We start from the raw sequence: 12,898 nt of genomic DNA on the forward strand, positions 1-12,898 counted from the left end.
TCATTTTCTACTTGGACTGTAAATGTACACTTTCCTATAAACATTCTTTAAACAAAATTAATCTGTTTTTATTTTGATGAAGGTAGAACTCATGTGTTTGGAAAACTAAATATTACACAAAAGAATTTTGTTTCTGAAGAGCTGACTCGATAATGAAAATGTATTCCGTGAAAAAGTAAATATGATGCTACTTTCTCCTATTCAGTGTTTACCTCATAAGGAAAAAATGTGGCAATTCTCCTTTTATACCTAAATCCTATGGAATTTGCTGCCTCCTGTATTCAAGTTCGAGCTATGATCTTAAACTTGGCTCCTTTCAATTGAGTTTTGTTACGTCTTTGGCATGTTCCTACAACCACACCTCCCATCTGTAACCTGCACCTGCTGTTCACAGGATTCAACCCAGAGCGCGCTATACTTCTGGGCCACTCAGGTCCTTGTAAGTGTGGGATGGAGGCTTTCACGCCACCGTTTCTCGGCCAGTTTAGACACTGCAAACATTTCAGCCTTCCAGTTTCTGCAATTTTGTTTTGGTTCTGTAAAGGCAGCTCTGTCCCCACCCCTGGCACCACACCATTTCTCCATAGCACTCACTGTGAGACGGGAAGGCGGGTACCTGTCCTTTGCGTTCCAGATTAAAACAAACAGAATCTAGATTTGTTTTTTCCTGTGTGTGTGTGTGTGTGACTTCCCAAACAAAAGAAGATATGAGATGTATGTCTTCTTTGGTAAAATGCAGAAGTGTCAATTCTAGGAAATGTTGAGTTTTCCTCATTTACTTTGAGTTGTGTATGTAGCCCCTATTTTTAGTAGATGTGTAGAAAGTATGAATTTGGTGGAGCTGGTGGGAGGAGGAGGTGGTGATGTGGGAAAACGACTTCTTTTTCATTTGCCACGAGGCATTTGCTTCCTGGAAAGAATATATATCATGGCAAATAAAATGTCTTGGTTTTGAGGCCAGGAATTTGTGTTGTATGTGTGTGTGTTCGAAGTCTTGCAGCTGCTAGGCACAGGCGAACACATATATAACTCTCAGAGTTGGCTTCTGTGGTTTTCCACCCCGCACAGTATACTCTTCTAAGGGAAACATGCTTGCTGACTGACCAGGATCTTTGGGTAAAAAAGACTAGATCTGATAAACAAATTCACGGCAGCTAACAATTTAATTTCTTTTTTTAAAAAAAAAACATTCAAAAGGAGAATGTCAGGAAAGGGTGGGGCTAAAACAGCATGCTTCCTCAAATGGATCCTGGATTGAGGGGTGGAGTTGAATGCAGATGTGAAATGATGTAAATGAGGTTTCTTAAATATTTAAAAACATTTCTTGGGAAGATAGTACCGAGATTCTGTAGGTCAATATAATACCTTTTAACATTAAGTTTTGTTTAGGTTAGGGGTTAAGGTTTGGAGAGTTTACAGCTTGGGCACCAACATTTCCTTCCACCTTTTCTCTTCCTCTCTTCTCTCTTGCAATGGGGCAGGAGACTTGTGTCTTCAAGAGGTTCCTGGTGGAGTAAAGGAGGCCTCCAGGCAAACAAGTGCAGATAGCTCAGAAGGAAAGGGCTATAGAAGGGATATGTACTAGCCACAAAGGGAATTGGGAAGCATCGATCCAGAAAGGCTTCGTGGAGGAGGTATCTTATAGATGACTAGACAGACAGGAAGCGAGGAGGGAGTGGTGGTGAAATGCTGTGGAACTAGTTCAGGCAAAGGAAAACGCATATGAGCACTAACAAGAGTACCTAGCACTTGTTGAGAGTTTATTATGTGCAGCTACCTGCTAACTATTTTATGTGGATTATCATTTAATTCTCACATAAAACCTTTGGGGCAGATTTTCTTCCTTTTTTCAATCAAGAGAAAATGGTGATAGAACAAGATTTTGTTACTTGCACACAATTGAACAGCTAGTGAGTGGTAGAGCCAGGATTTGAACCCCAGAGTCCAGGTTCTTCACCTCGTTGCAGAAAGGATCTGCTGTGTTTGGGGAATATCGAGTGGCTCGATAGAGTTAGAGCCCAGTCTGCTTCCTGAAGGCCTGGCAGGTGATCGTTGGATTTTTGTCTGGAGAGTGATAAGTTTCTTAGTGACAAATCTGGTCAGAATTTGCAACTGGGTTTTTCTTTTGAGGACGAAGGGTAAAGGCTGGGGGTGTGTAGGTGGAATTTCAGTGTTTTTTTTTTTCTTTTTTAAAATTTCTTTGCTTATGTTTGTATGGAAGCAGCATTTTCCCTAATTTTTTCATAATTTTTCTTCTAGGCATGTGTAGATGTGAAAGGTAACTTGTAGACGGTCTGAACAGTGGGCAGGGTCATGCTTGGGGGCAGGGGATGGTCAGGAGACTACTGCCATCCAGGTAAGAGGCACTGATGATGTTGTTGATGATGATAGTTACTTTTGAATAGAGAACTTACTATGTGCCGCCGTAACCTTACTTACTCCTCGCAGTGGTCCCCTGAGATAGACAGTCATCCTCTCAATTTACAAATGAAGAAGAGTCTGAGGCTCTCAGAGGTTAAATGACTCGTGCAAGGTCGCATTGCATGTAAGAGGCAGAGTCGGGATAGAGATACAGGTCTGCCTGATGTTAGACACTTAGCCCTTAAGCTCTGACAGCATGCTATAGTAAGTAAGGTAGGCATACTCAGGAAGGCTCCGGGCTCCTGAGGGTCATCCAAGTGTGGAGGCATCTAGGGAAAAAAAGAAATACATATATTTAGAAACTTGGAAGTTGACCGATGACATCAGGCCAAGGGAATGAATGTGTGGAGGAAAAAGATAGGTGAGGATGGCCTCCTGGGGACCACTCCGTGGAGAGAGAAGACACTGAGAATGAAAGATGTTTAGAAGCAGAGGTGGGGAATGAAGACCCTACCCCTGGGCTCTGGGATTTATCCACTGGGTAGCGTGGGCAAGCCCCTCACCTGGTTTCTCAGCCTCTGCATCTGTGAAAATGTAAAAAAGAACCCCCCTTCCCAGATGACTTCACAAGATTTTTTGTGATCATCAGTGAGGTGGTGTACCTAAATACGCTTTAAGAACTCCAAAATTCTTTACAATATAATGAAGACAAGGGATAGTAGAGGGTTCTGAACCCAGAAAGGGGGCTGAGGAAACAGAGCTGGGAGCTTTTTAAGTGGGATAAGGGGGAAGTTATTGAGATGCACCTGTGCGTTAGGCCCAGATGGAAACCCTGAAAGAAATACCTCCGTAAGAAAGATTCAAAAGATAGGGCAAGAGAGAGAAACAGGAAGAGAAGACCTGTGAGGAATGTAGGTGAGGAGGGTGGTGTGGGTCTGTAAGTCAGAAATCCTTGCCCCCTCTGACCTTCACGGGTTCTTTGACCCGGCGCACCCAGCCTCCACTCTCTGGGCCTCAGTCTTCTCCTTTGTAAAAATGATGCTGTTGGTTGGCATAGATGAACCCAACAGGCCAAGCTGGGCCAAGCTTAGTTCATTGCTCATCTTCGCCCAGGTCCAGGACGACGTGGAATGTTGTGTTGAGAAGGGTTGTGAGGCCAAGAGGACAGGTAGCGGGGTGGATAGGTGAAATCTGCTGATGGTGTGGTGGGGAGGTGCTTCATCCAGGCCTGGCATTTGTCCCCTCTGACCCTGGCCTGGAAAAACAGGAGACTCACATTCTGGGAAACGACGCAGAATCCAAGGAAAGGCCTCTCTGGAATTCTGGGGCAAGGCAATGGCCCGTGAGATTCTTAGGCCTTGCCTCTTTGGGGCAGACTTGGGTCCTTGCAAAAGTCCGTGAGGAAGCTGAAAGAGGGCGAGCTGGGAGTGGACAGATTCTTAGGAAAGGTGACTCCTGGGGTCTGAGCCAAGAAAGAGCTTTGGACAGGAAAGGGAATTCCCAACAGGGCACACTTGGGAGAAATTTTTTAAGGCTTTAAACCATCCCCAAGGAGAGTAACTTGAGACCAAACCTTTAAGTTACTTTAGCTATATATAATGTGTAACCTGAAAATGTCTCCCCCAGCAGCAGCATTTGTGTTTTTGACCTCACAGTGTGTGCCTTGTGTGGAGGATGGAGTGGGGGAAGGGATTCTGCTGGGGACAGACAAAAGTGGGGAAGCACTGGCTTTGAAGACTGAGTTTCCTCCTTTTTTATGCTTGGGGTGTAACCAGAGACCAGTGTCAACAAGGAATCTGGCTTAGGAACGCTTTTGTTTGCAGCTGTCCTTGGGGCGTGACTTGCTTTTTCCAGAGGTCAATGAATTCTGAATTGTGTAATTTCAGGTTCTGCTGCACCAGGGTAGGGGAGGCTGCTGAGGGAGTTGGTGGGAGAGGAGTGGATGTATCACTCAGGCATCTAGAGGCTCTTGCTCTCTATCTGTAAAACACCAGACCTGGCCACATTGAATTCTCCCACTTCACAGAGAGCAGAAAATATAGGTGGGTTTCGGTGTTAGCGTTTGAATTTACTGTAGCAATTGATCTGTGTTAAATCTCCAAAATAGGGTAATATCCTAACTTCAGAGGGAGCAAAAGCAATAAAATGAGTTATTTGGTATTCGTGGTTACACTTCTCAGGTTATAACTATTTCTTGCAGCCTATGAAGGTATATACCCTTTTCTCTGTGAAGAGTAGCAAGCTGGGAACTTTTAAAGGTCTGAATCGTGGTTGGTCTACACTTCCTCTCCTATCCTGTAGGTTTAGCAAAGGACCTGATGTTTATGCATGCATGCAACAAAAATCTATTGAGCGTTTAATTATTCCAGCCACTGTTGTAAAGGCTGGCGATGTAGAAATTAAACTAGTTCTTGCTCTCTCAGAACTTACAATTTACTGGGTTGGGGCAGACAATAAAGTTAATACATAATATATCAAATGGTGAGACATGCTGTGAAGAAAAATAAAGAGGGGTGCAGGTGATAGAGAGGGGGTAGTATCGCTGGGGAAGTGGAGTTTGGAGCAGAAGTTAGGGAGTGAGCCTTGAGGCTAACTGAAGGGAGCCTGTCCAAGACAGAAGGGGTGTTGCAGAGAGGGTGGAGGGAACGTGGTGGGAGGTGAGGGCAGGAGGAGTCGGAGGCAGAGGATGCGCAGACCACGTGGGATTTTGTGGGTCACGGCGAGAACTTTGAATTTTTTTTTTTAAACTTTTATTTATTTTGAGTGTGTTTCTCCAGGGCCCATCAGCTCCAAGTCAAGTAGTTGTTTCAATCTAGTTGTGGAGGGCGCAGCTCCCAGGGGCCCATGTGGGGATCGAACTGGCAACCTTGTTGTTAAGAGCCCCGCTCTAACCAACTGAGCTAACTGGCTGCCCCAGAACTTTGAATTTTAACGGGAAGCTTCGTGGAAGGTTTTCAGCAGAAGTGAGCCCGGATCATTCTGGCTGCTGATTTGAAAATCAGTTGGAAAGGGCAAAGATGGAAGCATGGAAACAAGATACAGTAATCCAAGCAAGAGGCGACAGTGGATTGGACTAAGGATTTACCAGATTCTAAGTACTTTGAAGGAATAGCTGGCAAGATTTTCTGATGAATGGAATGTGAGCTTGGAGAAAAAGAAGCAAAGATGAGTCAAGGTCTTGAGTCTGAGCAGCCAGAGGAATAGAGTTGTTTGCAAGGTTGGGAAGACTGGTGGCAGAACAACTTTGGACATAGGGGATCCAGAATTTGGTTTTGGAATTGTTAAGTCTGAGATAGACAACTAATGGAGAGGTCCATAGACTGTTGGACACATGAATCTGAAGTTCAGAGGAGAGGATCGGGCTACCGGTGTAAATTTGGGAGTGGGAAGCTCATAAAAAATTAACTGTAGATGGGACAAGGGCAGCTAGGAAGAGAGAGTAGAGGTGGAGAGGAAAAGCACTCTGGGCCTGAGGCTTGCAGACACCATCATTAGTGGTTAGGGAATATGAGAAGAACCAGCCAAGGTGGTGAGAGGAACCAGTGAGACGAGAAGAGAGAGTGGTGTCCCAGAGAACAACAGGAGAAGCTGTTTCAAGAAGGGAGTGTCCAATTGCATCAGATGCTGCTGATAGATCAAGTACAAAGGGGACTTAAAATTAGCCATTGGGTTTGGAACATGGAAGTTACTGGTGAGTTTCACAAAAGTAGTGTTAGTGGAATTGTGGGGATGCAAGTCTGATTGGAGCTGTTTTAAAAGAGAATGAAAAAAAAGTAAAAAACTTGAGACAGTTACTGTTGGGAGAAATATCAGTATCTAATATGGCTCAATTGCCTACCGGCCACTGCTTGTCAAACAGCAGGTCATTCTTTTCTGAATGTGACAGCTCCAGAAGAACCTTGGGACGCTATCCTACGACTCCTATTGGGGCTTGCCATAGACTACACAGCGTCCCCATCTGTCACAGATACCTCTAGCATCATTGGATCTGCCAATTCAGAGGAGTCAAGGCACCTTGCATGGCAGCCTCGATCTACTGCAAAGCCCTCTCTTACTCTGGGTCTCCCTCAAAACTATGAATGTCTTAAATCTCCCCCATACACAGGTTTGAGCTATATTCCCCATCATACGTTATGTTTCTTCAAAACCCAATGAGGCTCAACAAGTGTTGGATTTTTTTCTTAGCGGTAGTGAGCCCAAGGAGTAATAACTTGTCCTTTACCTTATAGTTCTGACCTACCTTAGATTGCTGAACCCCTAAAATCTTCACTAGTGTGGGAAGCATTGCAGAATCCCTTCTCAAGGGGACCCACACTTTGGGTCTGAGAACTGGCTCGGATCTGGAAATTGTGGGCTCCTCAGCCTTCTGGGTAGCTCTTGATTTTTTTGTTCTTGTTATGCAAGTCATGTAATACCCTTCTTACCTACTTATCGATCTCATTCCTAGGACCACTACGGTATACTAGCCATCATCAAAACCTCTGTGGATGGAGGTACTCTGGTTGCCCCTCTGGCCTTGTTGCCCGTTGTAGTTTATGTTCATTTTGACTCTGATGGTCAAGCACCAACATCTGGCCTTTGCTGTTCCCATTATCATTCCCACTGAGTGTAGGGAGCCAAGTGATATGGCACTCACCTATTCTCAGCCTGGCCTACAGGGGACGGTTATCATTAAGCTTTTCAAAGACGCTGCCCCTTACTGACATATTCCTTATTGCCCGGTGAAGGGAATGTCCTCTGAATCCTCCTAGGAAACATAAGTTTCATATGATAAATTTGTTCTAACATTTCTGTCTCCATGAGCATTTTGACCCCTTCCTCAATTTTCTGCCATTGTACTGCAGCCTCTCCCTGTAATTTCTTGTAAGTCATCATGTCCAAGCTGCAAGGAATGATTTAGAAACACATTAATACTAACTCTGAGGGGAGGGTCCCAAGTCAGTAACCCCTCCCTCACCTTTGTATTCTGCTTCCCTCATCTCACGCCTGTTTATCATCCTTTAAATCACTCTCACACGTGTCCCCATCATTAATGCTGATACATTTTAGCCAAGTCCTGCAGCCCTTTCTGAGGATAAGCTGTTTTCTTCTGGATCAGGTACCGTATTTCTCCACCTGAGCTACTTCGGACCTGGAGGCAGAGGCAGATCTTGAAAAGAGCAACATAACTGTCACAGTCACTATCAAGAATCCGGTTTCATCCAGATCTGGAGAAGGAAACAGAAGCAACATATTCAGGTCCCTACCAGTCAACTGATGGAATATTTTGGAAGAAGAGAAGCCAAAGAATGTATCCTCAGGCTCCACGCTTCTTTGTGCAGGATTGGGAAGGAATTGGTGGTGGCAAAGTATGGGAGTGATATTGATACTGCTGAATATTTGGGAATTCTTATGTTTTAGATTTGTCTTTTGTAAATAGCATATGCAATTTAATATAATTCAGTATTACTGAATTTAATCAAGGAATTTAAATATTTACATGTAATCTAATTTTTGATATTTTGAGGTTTAAATCTACCATCTTTCTCAGCTTTTCAATTTTTGCTGCTTGTTCTATACTTCATTTCTTTTCCTTTTTTTGTTTAAATTTTATTGGGGAATATTGGGGGACAGTGTGTTTCTCCAGGGCCCATCAGCTCCAAGTAGTTGTCCTTCAATCTAGTTGTGGAGGGCGCAGCTCAGCTCCCAAGTCCAGTCACCATTTTCAATCTTTAGTTGCAGGGGTCTCAGCCGACCATCCCATGTAGGAATTGAACCAGCAACCTTGTTGAGAACTCGGGCTCTAACCAACTGAGCCAACTGGCCGCCCCTCCGGAAGCTCAGAGGCAGCTCATTGTCTTCAATCCAGTTGTGGAGGGTGCAGCTCACTGGCCCATGTGGGAATTGAACAGGCAACCTTGTTGTTCAGAGGTTGCGCTCTAACCAACTGAGCCTTCCGGCCGCCCCCTCTTTACCTTTCTAACTTTCATTTGCATTGATTGAGAATTTAAAAAAAAAAAATTCCAACCCTATAGACTTTTAAAAAAATTTTAAATTTATTTTAAGTGTGATTTTCCAGGACCCATCAGCTCCAAGTCAAATAGTTGTTTCAGTCTAGTTGTGGAGGACGCAGCTCCCAGTGGCGCATGTGGGGATCGAACCAGCAGCCTTGTTGTTAAGAGCACCACGCTCTAACCAACTAAGCTAACTGGCTGCCCCCCAATCTTATAGATTCTTGTAGTGGTTACACTGAATATTGCAACATGCATACTTGACTTATAAAAAATACAGTATCGTGTTTCCTCAAAAATAAGACTTACCCGGACAATCAGCTCTAATGCGTCTTTTGGAGCAAAAATTAATATAAGACCCAGTCTTATTTAACTATAATATGAGACCGGGTCTAATATAATACAGTATAATATAATATAGTATATTATAGTATAATATAATATAATATATAATATAATATAATATAATACAATATAATATAATATAATATAATATAATATAATATAATACTGGGTCTAATATAATATAATATAAGACTGGGTCTTATATTAAGTTTTGCTCCAAAAGACACGTTAGAGCTGATTGTCTGGCTAGGTCTTATTTTCGGGGAAACACGGTATTAATTGGTTCTTTATATAGTTAATATTCATTTATATTTATCATTCCTTCCTGCATTTCTGGCCTTCTACCTAGAATCATTTTCTTTTGCCTGAAGACTATAACATACTAGTTCATATGAATTCTCCCTGTTTTGGTATGTCGGAATGTGTCAGGTGGAAACACTTGGGTTTGGATACCAGAATTGCTGAATAACAAGTAACTCCAAATTAAGCAGCTTAAAACAACATATATTTAATACCTCATACATTTTCTTCTTATGAGGCAACCAGAGGTCTAGAAAACACCTCAGTGAGCAGAAGAATGCAAACCCCTTTCCTCCATACTGCAAATATCTGAATACAGATACACACACACACACACACACACACACACACACACACACACCAAGGAGATAAGACCATATGAATGAAAACGAAGAAAATGCAGCCATAGAGTACAGAGACTCAGATATTAGAGGTTTTAGATACTGACTTAAAAAAAAATTATACTTAATTTCTTGAAAAAGAGGAACAAAGAAGCAAACCTGCTTACTTAAACTTTTAAAAGTTGTATTTGTTTCCCCCCCCCCCCCAATGGTTTGCTCATTAAAAATTGAGTGCTTTTGGCAGTTCTGGCTGCAGACAAGACCTGGACATTCTCTCCACAGACAATTGCTGGTAGTCTGAGCTGACTCACCCCCACCCATACACTTGCATCTCAGTGGCTCCGCCCCCGGTTCCTGATTTGAGAAGTTGGCATTCTTGTTATAATCCGAGGCTGCTGCCATGAGCCCTGGGCAAAAATAACAGGGCTTTTTCTAGGGAATTCAGGAGTGAGCCTCATGGTCTAGCCACTGGCTTTTACTGCCATTTGCATGAGGTTTGGGGAAAGGATTTTTCCCAAATAAGGAGATTTGAGAGTCCACTTGGGTGGGGCTGTTCTGGATCCCCACAGAACTAGGGTTGGAAATGTTTATGCAGATACATTTCATATTTTATCCATCCTTTAGATAGGCTTGCAGAACATTCCAACTACACTAGTTTCTTTCACTTCTGCTCTCTATCCATGTTACAGTCAGAGGCACTGTACTTGTTAGTGACTTTGGCATTGCTTGAGCACCTTGTTGTGCCAGGAACAAACTAAAGATGAATTTGACAAAAAGCAGAGGTTGTGGGTGGGAGGCTTTGGCAGCTCCCAGAGGAGCTGCCTTGAGGGTTTTGTTAGGCTGGCTCATCCTCCTCTAGAGATTTCCTGTGTTGGTGTGGGAGTTCAGCTCACAACCACTTGTTAAGCACCTACTCTATACCAGGCACTCTTCCCAATTAGGTGCTGGGGATACGAAGAGTAATTGAATTCTCTTCTTGCCTTCAAGGAGGTCAGAGTCTTATTGGGAGAGGGACCTGTGGTGGTGATTTCCAGATGACTGTACATCATTCTTCCTCCTTCCCTTGAGTTTGGTCTTGCCCCGTCACTAGCTTTGACCAATAGGATGTGGTGTGGAAGCAATTAGGTGGAAGCAACCTAATTTCTGAGGTTGGCCCTTAAGAGATCTACAGCTTTGGCTTTTGCCAAATACTTCTTCTTAGAAGCCAGCCGCCATGTAAGGAGCCTGACCACCCGAAGACCACCATGCTGGGAGGAAGCCCGAGCCTGTGACCCGGAATGCGAGTGTGAGAGAAGCACTGGAGCAATATATGTGAGTGCAACCTTCATGGGCCTTTACCTAGCCCAGTGTCTGCCTGAGTGCAGCTGAGTGAATAACCTCAGCTGATGCCACATGGCGCAGCGAGACCACCCATCAAGCCTTTCCTAAATTCTTGACTCAAAATTGTGAGCAAATAAAATGGCTGTTATTTTAACCCACTAAGTTTTGGGGTAGGTTGTTATGCAGTTATAGATTATTGAAACATACACATATATTCTTAATGATGGAAATATGCTTAAGATGCTGTAGGAACATAGAAGAGGGACCCGAGCCAGCCTTTGGTGATGAAAGGATGGTCATAGATGGCTCCTTTGCTTCCCAAAGGAGGTTTGCTTGAGTAGAATCTTCTCTAAAGACCTAGATGTGAGCCAGGCTTGGGGAAAGGTGAAAGCTATCTAGGTAAAGGGGATATAGAGCAAAATAGCGTGGAAGTGATTAACCGTGTGGTACATGTGTGAGGGATCTTCCAGCAAGTATAAGGCAGGGAGTAATGGATAATGTTGCAGAAGTGTTCATAATAATAATGATGATTATAATACTAACACTAGTAGTGGATAAGCTTTATGGAGTACTTACTATGTGCCAGATATTGATCTAAGGTTTTATATGTATTCACTTGTTTCATTCTCACTACAACCCTGTATTATTGTTCCCTCTTTTTAAATTAGAAGAAAATGAGGCACAAAGAGACAAGGAACTTGTTGACTAGCCCATAACTGACAAAAACAGAGTAGGGACTTGAACCCAGGCAAGAGCTTGGAGAACTTTGTGTACTTCCTTAAAGAACTTGGGATTTATTCTGTAAGTGATGTGAAAAGACCCAAAAGTTTTAATTGAGGGAGTGACAGGGTCACATCGAAAGCTTCTATAGTCTTTGTCATTTCCTGGACTTTGGTTATTTTCTTTGCCTGTTATTTCTTTCTCTATAGCGACTAGCAGTGAATTCTTTGCAACAAGCAGAGCCTCTGAGCTTATCTTTGAGGGATACATGGAAAAAGGAAGTTATGGGGGACATGTGCTGCTCCACAGCTGGTCATGGGGGTGGAGGTAAGGACAGAATGCCCAGGGACAGAATGGATGTGGTGGTCACCAAGAGAGGAAAGTGGGTGCATCCTTGACCCCGCAGAAGGATGAGAACAGCAGCAGATGGGAGCCAGCCTGTTCTAAGAAGATCTCTGAGGTTGAGGCACAGATAGGCTCCCAGGCCTTGTATACAATCTGCCTTTCTCTCTTTCCTTTTCCCCACAGCCTTTCAGGTGATTAGCATCGAAATATTAAAAACAGCTGTTTGGTTCCCAGCAGTAATTAGCCAAATAGGGAGCATTTCATATACATTCAGAAATTCTCATCTGGCCATGGACATTGCTTTCGGAAGGGACCCTCATGGGAAAGCCATGGAATAATTCTGAAAACCCCATACCCACTTTCTGTCCCCTGCTCTATCTATCAAGGGCAGTAGAGCAAATTCAATAAAGTCTTAATCTGTGGGCAGACTTGTCACATCCTCACTCCCATAGATTGTGTGCAAGGAGGGAAGAGACAGAATGTATGAGAAGAAAGGTCTGGCTTAAATTCTAGTAGAAGCTACGAGATCTAGCTCCTAGACTTAGGTTGGCTAACCCTTGCTTTGTGTGATATGGGCAAATGTCTGAAATTCTCTAGCTCCAAGATCCTCATCTGTAATATGAGGGTGTTAGATGAAGACTAATTTCACCACAAATAATAATAATAACTGAGCATGCACTAAAAGCCTGACTCTATGCTAAGTAGCTTGTGCACTTTATTTATTTAATCTTCACAATAACCCAAGCTCAGTGACACTCATTGAAGCCTTTCCTGATCATCCTATTTACAGCTCCCTGTATCAGCTATCCATTGCTGTGTAACAAATTACTGCAAACACAATAATAAAAATGTATAGTCTCATAATTTCTGTGGGTCAGGAAGTCCAGAGCACCTTGGCTGACTGTGTATGGCTTGAGGTTTTTATGAATATGCTGGGGCTGTCGTCATCACTTCCAACATGGCAGGTCAGCATAGGCTATTGACAAAGCTGGTGCTGGCTATTGACAAGAGACTTCTTTTATCACCACTTCACCATGGGACTGTCCATGAGACAGCTGGCTTCCCCCACAGAGAGTGATCCGAGAGAGTGAGGTGGAAGGTGCAGTGTCTTTCATGATCTGTTCTTTGAAGTCATACACCATCATATCCTGTTCGTTACCTTGGTCAGCTCTCTTC

The sequence above is a fragment of the Rhinolophus ferrumequinum genome, chromosome 5, assembly GCF_004115265.2.
Source record: "Rhinolophus ferrumequinum isolate MPI-CBG mRhiFer1 chromosome 5, mRhiFer1_v1.p, whole genome shotgun sequence".
In the NCBI taxonomy this organism is placed as follows: Eukaryota; Metazoa; Chordata; class Mammalia; order Chiroptera; family Rhinolophidae; genus Rhinolophus; species Rhinolophus ferrumequinum.